The sequence below is a fragment of the Chiloscyllium plagiosum genome, chromosome 15 (genome assembly GCF_004010195.1).
Source record: "Chiloscyllium plagiosum isolate BGI_BamShark_2017 chromosome 15, ASM401019v2, whole genome shotgun sequence".
Classification (NCBI taxonomy): Eukaryota; Metazoa; Chordata; class Chondrichthyes; order Orectolobiformes; family Hemiscylliidae; genus Chiloscyllium; species Chiloscyllium plagiosum.
This window is the reverse complement of record NC_057724.1, coordinates 182,146-201,437: the sequence shown is the minus strand read 5'-3', so window position 1 is coordinate 201,437 and position 19,292 is coordinate 182,146. Positions and strand designations below refer to the sequence as shown.

At 43.3% G+C, this 19,292-nt stretch overlaps 1 protein-coding gene across 3 annotated transcripts in view; it reads left to right on the top strand.

Annotated features, from left to right (window-relative positions):
* The first annotated feature begins 3,328 nt into the window (after nt 1-3,328).
* The window catches only part of b3gnt2a (UDP-GlcNAc:betaGal beta-1,3-N-acetylglucosaminyltransferase 2a), a 53,809-nt gene continuing 37,845 nt past the window's right edge, over nt 3,329-19,292 (top strand). For 2 of the 3 annotated variants that reach the window (XM_043704237.1, XM_043704236.1), the window contains exon 1: nt 3,329-3,870. The gene's annotated coding sequence lies outside the window, so the exon portion shown is untranslated. The remainder of the gene's footprint in view (nt 3,871-19,292) is intronic. The other variant, XM_043704235.1, reaches the window with a different exon arrangement.

Genomic DNA, 19,292 nt, shown 5'->3' with positions numbered 1-19,292 from the left:
ACTTTGTATCAGTGTTCACTGAGGAACGGGAGGTGATGAATGCTGAGATTAGATAGAAGTTTGTTTATTCTGGATCATGTTGACATAAGGAAGGTAACTAAAGGATATTAAGGTAGACAAATAAGATATGTTGGGTAACTAAAGGATATTAAGGTAGACAAATCCCCAGGACTGGATGGGATCTATCCCAGGTTGCTGAGGGAGGTGAGAGAGGAAAAGCTGGGGCTCTGACAGATATCTTTGTAGTATCCTTAAACACAGGTGAGTTGCCGGAGGACTGAAGGGCTGCTTATGTTGTCCACCTGTACAAGAAAGATAAGGATATTCCAGGTACCTACAGACCAGTGAACCTGACATCAGTGGTGGGAAAGTTGCTGGAGAAGGTACTGAAGGATAAAAGCTATTTATATTTGGAAAAGAATGGGCTTATCAGTGATAGGCAACATGGTTTTGTGCGGGTGAGATCGTGCCTTACCAACTTAATGGAGGTCTTTGAGCAAGTGACCAAGTTGATAGATCAAAGAAGGGCTGTAGATGTCATATACATGGACTTTAGTAAGGCGTTTGATAAGGTTCCCCATGGTAAATTAATGGAGAAAGTGAAGTCACGTGATGTGCAGGGTGTTTTAGCTAGGTGGATAAAGAACTGGTTGAGCAACAGGAGAGAATAGTAGTTGAAGGGAATTTCTTGAAATGGAGAAAGGTGACCAGTGGTGTTCCACAGGGATCAGTGCTGGGGCCACTGTTGTCTGTAATGTACATAAGTGATTTGGAAGAAGGCATTGTTCATCTGATCAGCAAGTTTGCAGATGACACGAAGATTGGTGGAGCAGCAGAAACTATATGGGACTGTCAAAGAATACAGGAGAATTTACAGAGGAAACTCGATTATCCGAATACCAATTATCCGAAAATCGGATTATCCGAAGGAGATCTCAAGGTCCCGATAGAAACATTACATCAAAGATGTGTTTCCAGCAGTGATGTTTACAGTGATTAAACAGGCACCGTCTCCAAATGATCGACCTCCCTCCCTTTCTCTCTCCTCACACTTTCCCTGGAGTTCTACACAGGGGTGTACCCTAACAAACCACCCCCCCACCCTCCCAGGAATAATCTCTCCAACATTATCCTGTACAGGGCAAACATGGAACCTGTCAAAAATAAAAAGTTGTGTCTGTGGCTGTGTGTCTGGGCGCTATTTGGAGACTTACCCCACAAAGGCAGCAGCAGCAGCATGTTGTTGGTGTGCAGTCCAGATGGCCCGGAGAGGGGCTGGGGGTGGACATGGGGCTGTGTTGGGGGCGGGGGTTCACGTGCTTTGTGTTGGGGTTGGAGCGGGTCGGGGGGCGGGGTTGGGGGCTCGCCACTTTGTACTGGGGCACAGGGTTGGACCCGGTTGGGAGCAAGGGCTCGCGCGCTTTGTGCTCGGGAGCGGTGCTGGACCAGGTTAGAGAGTTGGGTGGAGAAGTTGCAGATGGAGTTCAATCCATGCAAACGTGAGGTCTAATTCTAGAGCGAACTATACCGTAAATGGAAGACCCTTGGGAAAAGTTGATGAGCAGAGAGATCTGGGAGATCGGTCCATCGTACCCTGAAGATGGCTACACAGGTGGATAGAGTAGACAAGAAGGCATTTGGTATGCTTGCCTTCATCGGACAGGTGTATAAGAGCTGGCAGGTCATGTTAAAATTGTACAAGACTTTGCTTCGGCCGCATTTAGAATACTGTGTACAGTTCTGGTCACCACATTACCAAAAAGACGGGGACGCGGTGCAGAGAAGATTTACGAGGATGTTATCTGGTATGGAAGGTGCTAGCTATGAAGAAAAGTTGAGTAGATTAGGATTGTTTTTCATTACGAAAAGTGAGATTGAGGGGGCCTCATTTGAGGTCTACAAAATCATGAAGGGTATAGACAGAGATAAGCTTTTTCCTAGGGTGAAGGATTCAATAGCAAGAGGTCACACTTTCAAGGTGAGAGGTGAAAAGGTTAAGGGGGATATACGTGGCAAGTACTTGATACAGAGGGTGGTAGGTGCCTGGAACGCGTTGCCAGCAGAGGTAGTAGAGGCAGGTATGGTAGATTCATTTAAGATATGTTTGGACAGATGCATGAGTAGGTAGGGAGCAGAGGAATATTGATGCTTAGGAATTGGGCAACGGGCTTAGACAGTGCAGTTGGATCGACTCAGGCTTGGAGGGCCACAGGCCTGTTCCGGTGCTGTAAATGTTCTTTGTAGTTATTCATAGTGATTGGAGGGAGGTGCTCAATGACTTGTCCTGACAGATTGGTCTTCTCCAAGATCATGGTCAAGCTGAAGTCCTGGCTGGCTCTTAAGAAACTGTCCGTGAGCTGTTGCAGTTGCTCTTCCAAGTGTTTGCAGATGACGAGGTACTGGCAACACATCGTTCACTTCATGAACCTTGGTTTTAGCCTTCAGCCTCCTCTCCCAATTGGTGTGGAAACAGACACCATTAATTAATGTTCTAATGCTGTGCACAGAAGATTCCAAATAGGGTGGGTGCAAATACACAGCCCTGTTTACACCACTGCGAATGTTGAAGGTCTCTGCAAAAGAGCCACCAAACTGAATGATGCCCTTCAGGTCCATCTGGAATGACTGAACTATCCTGAGGAGTGTCTGGGAACAACCAATGCTGATGAGGATTTTGAACAGGCTGTCTGCTCACAAGGTTGAAGGCCTTTATGTGACCAATGAAGGTAATGTAGATTTAGTAACAGGCTATTGTGTTTAAGGATCACCGTTGTCCATTATCAATAGAGAAGCAGGCTTAAAGACCCCCCCCCAAATTCCTGCTCCTCCTATTTTCACTGTTTCAGTATCACACACAGAAAATTGCTGGTCAGTAGCTGGTCCAAACTCAATTACCTTCCACGATCTTCACAGGAGAACATTACATACCTGCTGTCTGTAATAGTCACCACTCTACCCACCCATTACAAATACCCAGAGGACGAGTATGGTCATTTCCTGATTAAGGTCAAACAAGAGAACTAACTAATAGGAATAGGAGAAAGTGAGGACTGCAGAGCTGAAAATGTGTTGCTGGAAAAGCGCAGCAGGTCCGGCAGCATCCAGGGAACAGGAGAATCGACGTTTCGGGCAAAGAAGGGCTCATGTTCCCTGGATGCTGCCTGACCTGCTGCGCTTTTCCAGCAACACATTTTCAGCTCTAACAGTAATAGGAAGCATACTGTAGCAGCATTTGGACTCTCAAAGATTTAAGAGCCCCACTGCAGATGCGACAGGCCCAACCTACCCACAGGACTCACCCTTCGACAGGGTCACCCACTCTCAGCGGCTGCCTGACTGTACATATCCTTCCACAGAGCCCAGGCGGCCCTATCCCTCTATTCAGCCCTTTCTCCGCAGTACATATCCCTCCCCAGGTCCCATTCACAGGGCGTATCCCTCCGCAGAACTTGTACCCGCCCATACCCCGGTTGCCCTGTCTCCATGTGATATGCCTCATCAGCCCAGCTCTCACGCCCAGATCAGGCCGTTTTGCGTAACGCTCTGCATAATACGCCCCGCCCCTTTACGCCGCTGACCCCTGGATATGAACAATGGCCACTTTCCGCACTCCCCTCCCGTAACCCGTGACATCTTGCCATCGATCCCGCCCTAACATTTCGGCACCACCCGTTTCTTACGTCATCGACCTATCACGCAAACGTCGTCAACCCTCCTGGCGACGCTCCGCCTCTGTCCACGCCCCACATTTATCCCCGCCCCTCCCCTCTCTCCTGACCCCGCCCACCCCATTCGCAGTCTCGCTCTGATTTTTGCTGTTGAACTGCGGGTGCGGGCTGCAGCGGGAGTGCAGTTGGTGACAAACGGCAGGTAGGTGGCTTCACTCTTTTTGCTCTCTTCTTTCCCCTTTCTGAACGTATACCGGGATTTGGGCCCTGACGCCCACAGAGGTATCTACCTGGCCTATGATAGAGACTCCGTGCCGCTGCTCCAGAGCAGGCTCGGTCCCCGGCCCTCGGCCTCATAGTCTCGGGCCCCAGCCCTGGGTTCCGGCTGTTTTTAGCTGTTTAGTTTCATTGGTGGGCGGAAGCTGCAGTTTGAGTGCAGACATTCTCGGAAACAGCGAGTGCCAGAATATTAATCATTTCAATATTTTCAACATCACCGAGTGAATGATTCTTGTGCTTTCTGTAACATGTCCCTGATCAACATCGACCCGAATGTCCCCGATCAGTAGTGACCTGCATATTCTGCTGGTCAATGTTAACCTGAATAATAATGATCAATACTGATGTGACTATGTCAGATCACTCAACTAATTAGATCAGCCTGTCACTGTGTGAAAAGACCAAACAAAAATATCATAAATTGAGCCCTCTCAAAGCCCCAGGACGCTTTGTCCCAATCAGCTTATTACTCCCATTCGCAGGTTTATTTGCCTCGGGGTGGGTCAAAGGGCCTGTTTCTATGATGTATGACTCTGAGTAAGAGCAAATCCCAGTTATACTTGTGATTCTTCCAGTGCAGTGGTTTGCAGCTAAGTATTTCCTTACATGGTCCAAGGGACCTTGCGTTTTTAGGGAATAATTAAAAGACTTAATGCAAGAAAAAAATCCTGTTAATGTGGCGACCTAATTAACAAGATAGTTTGGTTTGGCTAGATTGTTTGCTTAGTGGTTGGGTTGACTATTGGGATTAGAAGGTAGAATTAGACGTGTAGAAGGACAAGTATATGCTTCTGTTTTATCTGTTTAATTCTGATCAGAGAGTTTGTGTTGGGAATGCTGTAGAAATCCCTCATCTAAACATTTCTGGAGAAGTCAGAATTTGTCTTGCAGTTTTTCTATTGCAAATGAATGAGGTGCCATTGATAAATGGATTTGTACGAGTAATATGCATGCATTTTAATTTGTGCATGTTATTTTGTTAAAAATGCAATTTTCAGCAGTGAGTAATATAAACTAATGTGTCGTGCTGGAAAAGCACAACAGGTCAGGCAGCATCCAAGGAGCAGGAGAATCGACGTTTTGGGCACAAGTCCTTCATCAGTCTTTGGATGCTGCCTGACCTGCTGTGCTTTTCCAACACTGCACTCTTGACTCTGAGCTCCAGCATCTGCAGTCCTCACTTTCTCCTGATATAAACTAATGTATGATATCTATTTTCAGGTTATGAATGGTGAAATTATGGATTTTTAAATTGTCCCCACATAATTGATAAATTGCCATAAACCTTTAATTTGTAACAATTGAAGATATGTAAATAAATAAATTCTAAGCTTCACGTGATCCAAAGTTATCAGGTAGCACTTTTGCCCCCAAGTGAGCCGTCTCATTTTGTTAAACCTTTATAGATGACCCAATTAATTTTGTTTAGGGATTGTTGCAATGTAATTTTAAATGAAAATGTATTTGTGGACGCCACAGCCAAAGTTATATCTATATTGCTGAGAGGTTTTCATAGACAGTAATGTACTCCATTTTGTTCCACATAGCCACCTCCACTCAACCAGGGTTAGGAAAAACAAACAAAAACCAAAAGTACTGTGGATTCTGGAAGTCAGAAACAAAAACAGAAAATGCTGAAAACTCTCGGCAGATTGGGCAGCTTCTGTGGAGAGAAAGCAGAGTTAACATTTCTGGTTCAGTGGCCCTTCAGTTCTGCTTTTGTTAGGAAAAGCAAAATCTGTTCTAATTTTTCGGAAATGTATGCGATGGTTGAAAAGCTTTATCAAGTACCAGATTGTGACTCGTCCTGGGAATGTTGAGTGAGGCAAAACTGAGGTCTGAAGAAGGACTACTGGAACTGAAACGTTAGCTCTAATTTCTCTCCACAGATGTTGCCAGACCTGCTGAGATTTTCCAGCAATTTCTGTTTTTGCACTCAATTAAATTATTGTTTAGTAACCTGGTGCGAGCAGTGTGTCCTTTTTTATAGACCGAGCAAACATCTTGCTCTGTCCCTCTGACAAGTTGTTATGTCAAGGGCTGGCCCTGCTTTCTGGACTTCTGTCAGTGATATTAACTGTTAGAAGCTGCACAGTGTATCTGAAATATTCTGTCATTCTGGTGACAAGACACTGAATCCACCTCGAATTTCCTTGTGGCTTGGGAGCTGAGATATACAACTTGGAATAAAGGGTTGAATGTTGTGTGTTGATGTTTATCTGTATACTGTACCCTCTTATTTCCTCCACCATCTGGGATAATTACCTCATGTCTTTCATTTCTATAAAATGTTAATATGATAAACACTCGACAACGGGTTATATTGTGGGAAAGATCGGGAAATGGAGCAGACATCAAGTCTTGAGGCAGAAGTGCTTGAAAAGCTGCTGAAGGAGGGAGGGAGTGTCCAGAAGGCCAGATGTGCCAAGAAAAATAGGGACATGAGGCCGTGGTAGGGGTCAGATAGTCACAATTTTGATATTCTGGTTTCTAGCTTTACTTACCCAGTAGCAAAATCATTGTACAGAAACTTTGGGACATAATTTACTACCAAACATGGTGGAACCTGGCTCGAGTGTGGAGACATCTGTAGTCAACTGTTAGATCCCAGTGTCTTACAATTTGAAATGAAACAATAGTAATTTTAAACAGGCTACAAGTGGCACTGGTTCACAACTTTAATTTGTGCTTATTCTGTGGAGAAGTCATGTACTAAATCTGACAAGTCATTGTCAAATGTAGGTATTTTTGTTTGAAAGTGAAGAGGATGACATGCTGTGTTAATTGTGTAATGCATGTTAGAAAACAGAGATAGAACTTTGAAATGTTAGACATTGCTTTTTTGAATAAAGTAATTAGCCAGCTGCCCCTGATTCTGTTAAATATTTTTAAAAATAACTGTGTAGTTTTATACTGTGGTAAGTTTTTCCTGTGTGCGTTATCACCCAAAGAGATTGACGTGCACCTGCATTCTGTGCAGCTGGGGAGTGGATCTGTGCTCTGTACTCTGTACTATTCTCAGTGGAAATCTTAATGCTATGATGGCAGATCCATTTTTCTTAACACTCATAGATTAAGTCAGGTTCTAATTGCTGGCAGAGCTGTACCAACCCTTGGTTCTGATTTTTCTGTTGAGATAATGAAAAGTATAACAAAGCCTCAAGTATAAAAGTCTTGATGGAACTGTATACATTGTTGTAACAAACTTTATTCTGAAGTTGTGAATTATAGTAAGAATTGTTGAAATGTTCAATTAAATAATGAGATTGTTAATTAACAAAATAATTGCCCTTTATAGACTCCATTTTGTCACTTGCATTTACGTTTCTCAATGTGTTAAACATCTCACTTGGTCTGTTATTAATTCTAGGATACTTTAGATTCTTGTGGTAGCTGAGTTTTAAACTGCAGCTGAACTTGTTTACCATTAGGATTCGTGTTTTGTTAAAACTAGATGCTGTACGGATATTGCAGTTATTGTGGATGGCAAAAATATTTTTTTAAAAAGACTAAGTTCTGTTTATCAAATTGAAGCAAATAAACATGACTTTATTTTTGTGTTATTGGCCAGTCATCCAGAGGCTAGGTGGCAAATCCAAATCTCAGTAAGTTAGTTTTAGGAATTTGAATTTGCTTTTGAAAAAGATGTAGGGGAAAAAAAAGCTGGCATCTTATAAGTGACCGAAGAGCTATTGGATTAACATAAGCATCTAAGTGGTTCACTAATAACCTCCTCTGGTTGGGCTTGTGTATGATTTCCAGCCCTACATGAACTGTTAGCTGGCTTTATAACCACTCAGCTGAATAACATTGTTGCAAGAATATTGCAGTGGTTCAGCAAGGGGAAATGAAAGCCTCACCATAGTGCCTTTCACAGCTTCAGGTTATCCCAAAGCACTTCATACCCAATTAATTGTATTTGAAGTGGAGTCACTGTTTTAATGCAGAAACCACGACAGCAAATTTGCACAGAACAGCCACACACAAACTGCAATATAATAATGACCACATCATCTATCACAATGACAGGCCAAGTGAAAATGAGATTAGAATATGTCAATGCTTGATGACCAGTGTCAACACAATGGGCTGGAAGACATTTTTCGTCACAGACTCCAACAGCACAGAGACAGGTCCTTTCGCCCAGACCATGCTGAACAAAATGTCTGTCCACACTAACCCCATTTCCCTGCATTTGGTCTATATCCTTCTCATCCTTTCCTATCCTATCCATGTATTTATCCAAATGCATGTTAAATGTTGTTAATGTACCCATCTCGACCAATTCCACTGGCAGCTCATTCCATATGCGTACCACCCTCTGTAAAACTGTTGCCCCTCAGGTTCCCTTTTATTCTTTTCCCTCTAACCTGAAACTGATGTTCTGTCGTCCTTGATTCCCCAAGCCTGGAAAAAAGACTGAGTACATTTACCCTATCCACGCCTCTCATAATCTTATACACCTCTATAAGGTCCCACTTTAGTCTCCTATGCTGTAAATTTTAAAAATTCCTAGCTTGTCCAACCTCTCCCTATAACTCAAACCATTGAGTCCAGGCAATAGTTTTGTAAATTTCTTCTGCCCTTTTTCCAGTTTAATAACATCCTTCCTATAACAAGGTGACCAAAACCAATTCTCCAAGTGCAGCCTCACCAACCTCCTGTATAACTGCAACATAACCTCCGAACATCTACACTCAGTGCACTGACTGATGAAGGCCAGTGTGCCAAAAACTGCCTTCACTGCCCTGTCTACCTGTGACTCCACTTTGAGAGAGCTGCCAACTTAGACTCCCAAGATCCCTCTGTTCCACTACACTCCCATTCACTACGGAACTCCTACATTGATTTGACTTTCCAAAATGCAAGAGCTCACACTTATCTATATTAAACTTCATTTGCCATTTCTCAGCCCACTTCCCCAGCTGATCAAGGTCCTGCTGCAATTTCTGATAACCTTCCTCTCTGTCCACGATACCACCTATTTTCGTGTCATCAGCAAACTTACCAATTATGCCTTGTGTACACTCATCCAAATCATTGATACAGATAACAAATACAAATGGCCACAGCACTGACCCCTGAGACACACCATTAGTCACAGGCCTCCAGTCCAATAAGCATCTTTCCACTATTAGGAGAAAGTGCGGACTGCAGATGCTGGAGATCAGAGTCGCGAGTGTGGTGCTGGAAAAGTCCAGCATGTCAGACAGCATCTGAGGAGCAGGAGAATAGAGGTTTGGGCAAAAGCCCTTCATCAGGACTGAGCTAGATGAAGGGCTTATGCCTGAAACATCGATTCGCCTGCTCCACAGATGCTGCCACACTCTCAACATCCTTCCACTGTTACCCTCTGCTTCCTACCATCAAACCAATTTTGCATCTAATTAGCCAGCTCGCCCTGGATTCCATGCGATCTAACCTTTCAGAGCAGCCAAACCTGTGGAATCTTATCAAAGGCCTCACTGAAATCCATGTATACTACATCTATCACCCTGCCCTCATCAACCTTCCTAGTCACTTCTTCAAAGAACTCTTAACATATTTGTGAGACATGATCTCCTACTCTCAAAGCCATGCTGACTACTCCTAATCAAGTCATGTCTTTGCAAATGCATGTATATCTTTTCTCGCAGAATCTTCTCAAGTAACTTGCCCACCACAGATGTTAAGCTTACTGGTCTATAGCTTCCAGGCTTTCTTTGCAGCCCTTCTTATAAGCACAACGTTCGCTATCCTCCAGTCTTCCAGGACCTCACCTGGGGCAAACGATGATGCAAAAATATGTTCAGTGTTGATTGAGGATTAAGCTTTGGCTTGGAAATTGAGATTAATTCTTCACCCATAGTTGAAAGTGTGGCCATTGGAATTTGAGCGTGCAGTCTAAATTTATGTTTAATGTCTTTACTGCAGCCAAAATGTCAGCCTTGATTTTGCACTCAACCAAAGGCTTTCTGGGTCCCACCAGTGGCATCCATATCCTAAGAGAACAAAGAACAAAGAAAATTTGCAGCCCAGGAACAGGCCCTTCGGCCCCCAAACCTGAGCCAATCCAAATGTAGTGTCTAAACTTGTCGCTCAATTCCTAAGCATCTGTATCCCTCTGTTCCCCACCTACTCATGCATCTGTCCAGACGCATCTTAAACGAATCTACCGTGCTTGCCTCTACCACTTCTGCTGGCAACACATTCCAAACGCCCACCACCCTCTGTGTGAAGTACTTGCAGTGTGTATCCTCTTTAAACTTTCCACCTCTCACCTTGAAAGCATGACCTCTTGTTATTTAATCCTTCACCCTGGGAGAAAGCTTATCTCAATCCACTCTGTCTATATCTTTCATGATTTTGTAAACCTCCAATCAGGTCCTCCCTCAATCTCCTTTTTTCTAATGGAAACAAACCTAACCTAACCTCAACCTTTCTTCATAGCTAGCACCTTCCATACCAGGCAACATCCTCGTAAACCTTTGCTGCACCCTCTCCAAAGCGTCCACATCCTTTTGGTAATGTGGCGACCAGAACTGTACACAGTTAAACATTACGAAATGAGTTTACCAATTAGTGCTATATTAAAGCAGTTGGTGTCCATGTTAGATTAGATTCCCTACAGTGTAGAAACAGGCCCTTTGGCCCAAAACGTCCACACTGACCCTCCAAAGAGTAACCCATCCAGTCCCATTTCCCTGTGACTAATGCACTTAATACTATGGGCAATTTTAGCTAGGCCAATTCACCTGACCTGTACATCTTTGGAGTGTGGGAGGAAACCAGATAACCTGGAAGAAACCCACACAGACACGTGGAGAATGTGCAAACTCCACACAGCCAGTCGCCCAAGGGTGGAATCGAACCTGGGACCCTGGTGCTGTGAGGCTGCAGTGTTAACCACTGAGTTTCTGTGCTTTTCTCCCCCTTTGTTTAATTGATAGCAGCCAAGAAATCAATCCCAAGCTTGGCATCTCCCTTCCTGAACCCAGAGTCTTTCTCTCTCTTTTCCTTCTTGAATATTTGCCGTTTTTTTTGTTCTGAGTGACATCTTTTATTTCTCATTATGTTTTTAAGAGTCATAGAAATGTACAGCATGGAAACAAATCCTTTAGTCCAACTTGTCCATGCCAACCAGATAGCCTAAATTAATCTAGTCCCATTTGCCAGCATTTGGCCCATACAATCTCTCAACCCTTCCTATTCATGTACCTAAACCTAACCTCAAACTTTCTTCATAGCTAGCACCTACCGTACCAGGCAACATCCTCGTAAACCTTCTCTGCACTCTCTCCAAAGCGTCCACATCCTTTTGGTAATGTGGCGACTAGAACTGTACACAGTTAAAACAGTTAAATGTTGTAATTGTACCAACCTCCACCACTTCCTTTGGCAGCTCATTCCATACACGCACCACCCTCAGCATGAAAAAGTTGCCCCTTAGATCCTTTTTAAATCTTTTCCATCTCATCTTAAACTTATGCTGTCCAGTTTTGGATTTCTCTCCTCTGGGGAAAAGACCTTGACTGTTCACCCTATCCATGCCCTTCATAATTTTATGAAACTCTGTAAGGTCACCCTTCAGCATATGTTTTTGTTTGATTATGTTTCCTTGCACCACTAGATACTGATTTTAAAGTTAAAGGATTTTTTAAAAAATGAACAAGATGCGAGCATTATTGGCTGGATCAGTGTTTATTGCCTGTCTGGAATTGCATTTGAGATGATAGTGCTGAGCTGCTTTTCTGAACTGTTGCAGTTCTTTGGATGGGTAGACAGACAGTGCTGTTAGGGAGAGCATTCCAGAATTCTGACCCAGCGACACTGAAGGAACGGCAGTATATTTCCAAGTCAGTTTGGCGAGTGGCTGGGAGGAAAGTTAGCAGGAGTTGTCTATATGCACGTTGTAGTTTCATATCTTTAGTCAGTTTTTTTTATGTACTTTGTCTATTCATTATATGCTGGTGTCACTTTGGGGTTGTACATCATATTTTGGGATAATTAATAGTAGTCAATTTAGGCCTAGTTTCACTGAGAATAATAGATATGCTTGTAGGTTTTGTATTTGGCACAGGCACAACTTATTGAATAGCAACATCTTGTGCTGTAACCAAACTATGATTCCCCATTTGGGTTCAGTTCACCATGGATAGAATTCCTCCTTAAGGAAATACACCTTTTTAGAGCCATTGAGACAGGCTGAGCTAATACACACTGTTCCTGTCAGAATAGAAGTACAATAATAGTCTGTGTCAGGAACTGCCAAGGTTAGTTTGACCTCTGGAATGATTAAAGGTGATTCCTGTGTGGCTGATACCAGTTTATGCTCCTGACTGAAGAGTGAATTAGGACTAACAAACAATTCCAGCACCTCAGTCTATTCAGGAGTGTGATTCATTGTTTTATTTCCTCCCTCTTTCTTTCCATCTTTTCCGAATGTGATTGAATTTGCTGTGGTTGGATTTACTCAAGGTAGCTCAGTTACCTTGTCAAATCCACTTTGGTTTGAGACGGCATAGGAAGTGTCAGCAGTGAACAGAATGTGCCAGTGAAGCCTGGCTGTCAACATTTGTCAGAGCATTGAACATGTATCTCCTGTCACACAACTTGGATGGTGCATAAAATAATTGAAGAAAAAGTAATTGTTTTTACTTTGTCTGTTACATTCCAATGTCAAGGAATTCTCGAAGTGTAAAATGATCCTTGTTTGTTATTGCAATATCTGTAACACAGACAGAGCATCCATGCTGAAGTTCAGACAGGGCTGTGTTTAAATAGCCCTGGATAAAATCCAGATGAAAGTTTCCATGTTTATTTTGTGCTATTTTAAACATCCTCTCATGTATTAGAGTTTCAAATCACAATTATTGTACAGTACAGATACGCACAAAGTAGGCATATAATACAACGAGACCAGGTTCTGCTGTAAGAATGAATCCGGTGGTATTTTCCGTTACTTAAGAATATCTGAACAAGGAACAAGAGTAGACTACTTAGCCCTTCAAGCCTGCCCGCCATTCAGTAAGATCTGGTCTGATCTTATTTTAACCTCAACTTTACATTCCTGCGTATCCCCATAATCTTTAATTTCCATGGTCATCAAGGATCGATCTAACTCTCTCTCAAAAATATTTAAAGATTCTGCATCCACTGCCTGTTGAGGAATGAATTCCAGACACGCAACCCTTTGAGAGAGGTAAAAAAAGTTGCCTCATCTGTCTCAAATGTGAGACTCCTTGTTTTTAAACAGTGACCCCTAGTTCTAGATTCTCCCACAAGAGGAAACGTTCTTTCCGTTATCTACACTGTCAAGTTCCCCCAGGATTTTTTATGTTTCAATTAAGTCATTTCTGACTCTTCTGATCTCCACAGGATACAGGCCTTGACTGTCTAACCTTTCCTTATAAGGCAATCCACTGATACCAGGTAGAAAACTGATACCAGGTAAAGAACCGCAGATGCTGGAAATCTAAAACAAAACAACGTGCTTAAAAAATTTCAACGGGGTGGTAACTTATTTGGGATCTGGATAACTTGGGCATTTAGACAGGATCGTGAAGACTGATTTCTGAGTAACAAAAACAGTGAAGGTCTTAAAATTACAATGGGTTGTTTAGTCAAAGGATAGAAAAAGATTCTAAACGGCTACAGTGCAAAAGCAGATCTAATCCAGATTTAGCATTGTCTCTTGGGCCTAAAACATGATTCTGGGTAATCCAAGATGGAAATTGGGAAAAGCGTGTGGCTGTAAGAGCTGCTCCTTTTTTTTTTTTTTGAAGTATTTCAGGTGTTGAAGTTGATTTCCCCAAGTTGCAGGAGCGGTAGTTACTATTTTTATAAGCTGTTGCATTGTTTTGGGATTTTGGGGAAAGAAAGATCCCAACAGTGGCACTTTCAAAAAGAGGAAGAGACAAAGATTCACACGGATGTCCCTGGAATGAGATTCTCACGGATGATCCCAGGAATGGTAGGTCTGACATACGAGGAACGGCTGAGGATCCTGGGATTGTATTCATTGGAGTTTAGAAGATTAAAGGGAGATTTAATAGAAACTTGCAAGGTAATACATGGCTTGGAAAGGGTGGACGCTAGGAAATTGTTTCCGTTTGGCGAGGAGACTAGGACCTGTGGTCACAGCCTTAGAATTAGAGGGGGTAAATTCAGAACAGAAATGCGGAGACATTTCTTCAGCCAGAGAGTGGTGGGTTGATGGAATTCATTGCCGCAGAGTGCAGTCGAGGCCGGGACGCTAAATGTCTTCAAGGCAGAGATTGATAAATTCTTGATGTCACAAGGAATTAAGGGCTCCGGGGAGAATGCGGGTAAGTGGAGTTGAAATGCCCATCAGCCATGATTGAATGGCGGAGTGGACTCGATGGGCCGAATGGCCTTACTTACACTCCTATGTCTTATGGTCTAAAACCAGAGACCATATGGTCAGTGAGAGACAGCGAGAAAGAAACTGACATTGCTGTCAGACAAAGCAGTGAATCTGCAAGCTACTGGCTTTGCTGTTTGAGTGCAAGTGTTTCTGGACTTCAGAGTGGGTCTAAGAAAAATTAACCAACACGAAATTCCCAGCTGACCTTAGAGGAACCTGTGTGGGAGAGCTCACAGCATGGGAACAGATAAGTACATAGTTTTGAAGTGTAACCATGCTGATTTTCTTTTGTAATTCTACAAGAGTGAGTAGAGTGGGTTCTTTTTGATGTTTTATTGCGATCTGTCTCTTGATTAAAATTTAAAACTATAAAACATTCTAACTAAGTTAGCCTGGAGCAATGTTTGTAAGAGCAGTAAGACTGCTATTTTCTGGGTCTGTAGATTGTTCAGGTGCAAAGACAGCCTTTAGTAGAGTGATGTGCTCTTCCTATCGGATGTGGGAGATTAGGGAGAGTTTTCATGTTACTGATGATTATGTCTGCAGTAAGTGTGTTTGGTTGAGAATCCTATCACATTGCATGGATCGCTTGGAGCAGCATTTAGAGGCAATGAGCAAATTACAGGAGCTGGGGCTGTAATAGATGACAGATACAGGAAGGGAGAAAAACTGCAGTCACCAGGTAGATGGGTTACCTCCAGGAAACAGAGAGGGAGGCAGGTATTGCAAGAGTCTCCTGTGGCTATCCCCATCTCAAACAATCTGCTGTTTTGGAAAATGTAGGAGGTGATGGACTCTCTGGACTGTAGCATGAACAGCCAAGTTTCTGGTACTGAGACTGGCTCTAATGTATTGAGGAGTACGTCAGATTTGAAGTGTTCGATTGTGATCGGTGACTCTCCAGTCAGATGTTTCTGTAGTCAACAGCAAGAAATCAGAATGACGTGTTGCCTCCCTGGTGCCCGGATCAAGGATATTTCTGAGAGCGCGCAGAATATTGTCAAAAAGAGGAGTGGGACCAGCAAGCGGTCATTGTACACATTGGAACTCTTGACATAGGAAGGGAAAAGGATGAGATTCTGAAGGGAGAATGAAATTAGGCACAAAGCTAAAAAGTAGGTCCTTGAGGATAGTAATATCTAGATTGCTCCCTGTGCCACGAGCTAGTGAGTGTAGGAATAGGAGGATAGAACAGTTGAATGCGTGGCTGAGGAGCTGGTGCAGGGGAGAAGAGTTCACATTTTTGGACCATTGGAATCTCTTCTGAGGGAGAAGTGGCCTGTATAAGAAGGATGGATTGCCCCTGAATTTGAAGGGGACTAATGTACTGGCAGGGAGATTTGCTAGAGCTTCTCACAAGTAAGCTAAGTAAGGTGGGATTGGGACCCAAGGAGATAGGGAGGAAAAAGATCAGTCTGAGAACCAGTTAGTTGGAAAAGGGAACAAGTCAAACAGCCAGGAACAAAGCAGAGAACAAAGTAGGACTGATAAATTAAACTGCATTTACTTCAATGCAAGAGGCCTAACAGGGCATGGAGATAAACTCAGGGCATGGTCAGGAGCATGGGACTGGGATAACATAGCAATTACAGAAACATGGCTCAGGGATGGGCAGGACTGTCAGCTTTATGTTCCAGGATACAAATGCTATAAGAAGGATAGAGAAGGGGCCAAATGAGGAGGGAGAGAGGTGTTTTTGTTGAGGGATAGCATTATGGCTGTACTTGGGGAGGGTATTTCTGGGAATGCATCCTGGGAAGCTATTTGGGCAGAACTGAGAAATAAGAAAGGGATGATCACCTTTTTTTGGACTATACTATCAACCCCTCAATAGTCGGGGGAAATTGAGAACCAAATTTGTAAGGAGATCTCAGTTATCTATAAGAATAATAGGGTGGTAATGGTAGGGGATTTTAACTTTCTAATCCTATATTGGGGCTGCCATAGTGTTAAGGGCTTGAATGGAGAGGAATTTAAGTGTGTACAAGAAAACTTTCTGATTCGATATGTGAATGTACCTACTAGAGAAGGTGCAAACCTTGACCTACTGTTGGGAAATAAGGCTGGGCAATTGACTGAAGTGTCAGTGGGGGAGAACTTTGGGAGCCACTGACCGCAATTCTGTTAGTTTTGAAATAGTGATGGAAAAGGACAGGCCGGGTCTAAAAGCTGAAGTCCTAAATTGGAGGAAGGCCAATTTTGATGGTATTAGGTATCAACTTTCAAAAATTGATTGGATGCTCGCAGATAAAGGGACAGCTAAAAAATGGGAAGTCTTCAAAAATGAGATAACTAGAGTCCAGAGACTGTTTTTATTAGGACGAATGCTAAGGTAGGGAATGCTGGATGACAAGAGAATTTGAGGTTTGGTTAAGAAAAAGGAGGAAGCATTCAATTCCCGCCTCGGGCAACTGACTGTCTGTGGCGTTTGCACATTCTCCCCGTGTCTGCATGGGTTTCCTCCCACAGTCCCAAAATGTGCAGGTTAGGTGAATTGGCCATGCTAAATTACCCATAGTGTTAGGTGAGGGGTAAATGTAGGGGAATGGGTCCAGACGGGTAGCGCTTCGGCGGGTTGGTGTACACTTTTTGGGCCGAAGGGCCTGTTTCCACACTGTAAGTAATCTAATATGTCAGGTACAGACAAGATAGATCAAATAGAGTATAAAGACAGTATGAGGATACTTATGAGGGAAATCAGGAGGGCAAAAAGGGGACATAGCTTTGGTAAATTGGGTTAAGGAGAATCCCAAGAGGTTTTATAAGTACATTAAGGGCAAAAGAGTAACTAGAGAGAGAAAATAGGACGACTCAAAGATCATCAAGGCAGTTTATGTCTAGGGGAGATGAGGAAGATACGAAACGAGCAACAGTGTTTGATGTGGAAGATATAGAAGGTGGGCAAATGTATGGTGACATCTTGAAAAATGTCCATATCATAAAGGAGGAGGTGCTGGATGTCTTAAAATGCATAAAGGTGGATAAATCCCCAGGACTGATCAGGTGTACCCTGGGGAGCAAGGGAAGCAACTGCTGGGTCCCTTTCTAAGAAATTTGTATCGTCGATCATCATAGGTGAGATGCTGGACGACTGGAGGTATGCTAACGTGGTGCCACTATTTAAGAAAGGATTCTGGGTAATCCAAGATGGAGGACAGGAAAAGTTTCCATCTGTAACAGCTGCTCTTTTTTGAGATATTTTAGGTTTTGGAGGTGATTTCCTCGAATTCCAGGAGCAGCCATTATTGTTTTGTACGCTGTTGCATTGTTTTGGAACTTTGGGAAAAAAAAAGTCAAGACAACAGCAGTTTTAAAAGGGAGAAGAACAGACCAAGGAAGCACATGGTGAGGTCATTGCAAGAAAGAAAGAGAGAGAGAGAAAGAACCTGCACAGTTACTGCCTTTGATGTTTGAATTCGTGTATCGCTGGACATCAGAGTGCATCTGGGAAAATTATCAAACAGTGAAATTCACAACTGATCTTGGAGGAACTGTTGGGTGAAGTTCACAGCACAGAATCACCAGCACCACTCTAATCTAGACAGAATCAGCTAAGTTGATTGTTGTTTCAGTGTGACCTACAGAGAATCTGCAGTAGTGAGTAGAGTAGGTTCTTTCTTGATTATATGTTTTTGGAGATATGTCTCTTGATTAAACTTAAAATATAAGCCATAGCTATTAATTTAACCTGGGGCAGTATTTGTAGAGGAATAAGACGGTGTTATTTTCTGGGTCTGTAGATTGTGAAGAAGCAAAAATGGCCTTTGCAGTGATATGTGCTTCTTGTCAGATGTGGGAGTTAAAAGAGAGTTTAAGGGCTACTGAGGATTATGTCTGCCATAAATGCTGCTGGCTGCGAATCTTATCAGATCGGATGGAGAGACAGTTAGAAGCGATGAGGAATTTGCAACAGCAACAGCACGTGGTGGATGGCAGTTATAGGAAGGGGGGAAAGTCTCAGATACAGGCACATAGATGGGTTAACTCCAGGAAGGGTAAGAGAGGTAGGTAGCTAGTGCAGGAATCTTTTGTGGACATACTCATTTCAAACAGGTATGCTGTTTTGGAAAATGTAGGGGAACGTAGCACGAACAGCCGAGTTTCCGGTGTTGAGACTGCCTCTCGTGCAACAAGGGGTACGGCGGCTTCCAAGCGATCAATTGTGTTAGGGGATTCTGTAGTCAGAGGTACAGACAGACGTTTCTGTGGCCAGCAGAGAAAAAGCAGAATGGTGTGTTGCTTCCCTGGTGCCAGGATCAAGGATCACCGAGAGGGTGCAGAATGTTCTCATGGGAGAGAGGGGCCAGCAGGAGGTCATTGTCCACATTGGAACCCAACGATATAGGAAGGGAAAAGATTGAGACTCTGAAGGGAGATTACAGAGAGTTAGGCAGAAATTTAAAAAGGTCCTTGAGAGTAGTAATATCTGAATTACTCCTGGTGCGATGAGTTAGTGAGGGGAGGAATAGGAGGATAGAGCAGATGAATGCATGGCTGAGGAGCTGGTGTATGAGAGAAGGATTCACATTTTTGGATCATTGGAATCGCTTTTGGGGTTGAAGTGACCTGTACAAGAAGGACTGATTGCACCTAAATTGGAAGGGCACTAATATACTGGCAGGGAAATTTGCTAGAGCTGCTTGGGAGGATTTAAACTAGTAAGGTGGGGAGGGGGGAACCTCGAGAGATAGTGAGGGAAGAGATCAATCTGAGACTGGTACAGTTGAGAACAGAAGAGAGTCAAACAGTCAGGGCAAGCAGGGACAAGGTAGGACTAATAAATTAAACTGCATTTATTTCAATGCAAGGGACTGAACAGGGAAGACAGATGAACTCAGGGCATGGTTAGAAACATGGGACTGGGATATCATAGCAATTACAGAAACATGGCTCAGAGATGGACAGGACTGGCAGCTTAATGTTCCAGGATACAAATGCTACAGGAAGGATAGAAAGGGGGGCAAGAGAGGAGGGGGAGT